The sequence below is a fragment of the Jaculus jaculus genome, chromosome 10 (assembly GCF_020740685.1).
Source record: "Jaculus jaculus isolate mJacJac1 chromosome 10, mJacJac1.mat.Y.cur, whole genome shotgun sequence".
NCBI lineage: Eukaryota > Metazoa > Chordata > Mammalia > Rodentia > Dipodidae > Jaculus > Jaculus jaculus.
The window spans coordinates 2,047,012-2,048,390 of record NC_059111.1 but is presented as its reverse complement, the minus strand read 5'-3'; the positions used below and the strand labels follow the sequence as shown (position 1 = coordinate 2,048,390).

Genomic DNA, 1,379 nt, shown 5'->3' with positions numbered 1-1,379 from the left:
AAAGGGAAATTATATGTACGAAAGATGTAATGATGCTTTTAGAAAGTGTAATTTTCATATTGGAAAACAAGCAAACTAAATACTTTGTGCTCACTGTCAGAAATTCAAGTACCTCTTGACATAGGATAAGTGGCATGAGTATCATGAAACCAAGCTCCTCAAGTATTTTTGAATTTAATCTCAGGAGAACCAGTTGAAGAGTTTCAAAATCCAAGGATAGACTTGTCCCAAAGCATTTCTTCCTCCTTGCTTTCTTCGCCCTGTTCCTTCTTCTCTTTTCTGGCTTGCGGTCCTCTCCCTTAGAGGCTTCATCTCAGCCTTTTCTCTCTTTTCGAGTCTTAAGCTTTTCTGTACTGACTGGTTAGTTTCTGTTTCTCCCTTTGGTTTCTTTCTTTGGATGCTCTTTTGTTTGTTTAAATCCACTTCCTCAGAACTTCTTTTTCTCTCATGCTGGGGCCCCTCTTTCTCAGTTCTTTCTCTGTCTTCCTCTAGGTGGCTTTTCCTTTTTGGATGCGTATGTTTATGACTGGCATGAGAGTCGCTGGCGCTGAAACCTGAGCAGAGGTGTTTGTGAACTCCAAACTCTAGGCTGTATGAGCCACAACTGTATTCTTGCTGACTAAAGTTCAGGGGCACTGGTTATTCTGAGAAATAGTCCCCGCTAAACTGACAGTAACCCAGAGAGTCTAGTGACAGCTTGCTGTCGTGAGCTGGGAACCGGTACTCTACAGTTTGTGAAATACTGCATGATCTTGGATAGGTCTAGATGGTTCCAGATGAAAATCCTGGGTCAAACATTCTATACTTGGGTCTGGAATCAGCCTCTTCTCTGTACCTACCATTTCTTAAATAGTCCTCTCTCATCCTTCCCAAAGAAGTCTCTGGCTCTAGGCCTCTGGCTTTCTGTGCTTTAATGTGATTTTCAAGTTCATCTTGAAAAGAGTCACAGGACTTGTTTGAGTGCTTCATTAGGGTGACAAAAAAGGTTTTTCTTTATCAGACTGACAGTTTGGCAGAGAAATTTGATCATATTCACCCACTAGTTGCTTCATTTTTTCAGCATTAATTTTCCCCAAAGGAAGACTATACTATGAGGCAGGCATCTACTTTTGTCCTCCTTCACCTTCTCTGAGCAGGGGCGGGCATCTACAACTGCTGCCCCCTCCCCACCAACACCACCAGCCAGGGAAGAGGCTGTGGGGGAGGTGGCGGGGCAGGGGAGGACTTTTACAGTGTTGTTTTCTTTTTTATTATTATTATTATTTTTATTTGAGAGCGACAGACTCAGAGAGAAAGACAGATACAGGGAGAGAGAGAGAATGGGCGCGCCAGGGCTTCCAGCCTCTGCAAACGAACTCCAGATGCGTGTGCCCCCTTGT

At 43.6% G+C, this 1,379-nt stretch overlaps 1 pseudogene; it reads right to left on the bottom strand.

Moving 5' to 3' along the window:
• Positions 1 to 203: 203 nt before the first annotated feature.
• On the bottom strand, positions 204 to 969 carry LOC101616234 (annotated as a pseudogene).
• Positions 970 to 1,379: the final 410 nt, after the last annotated feature.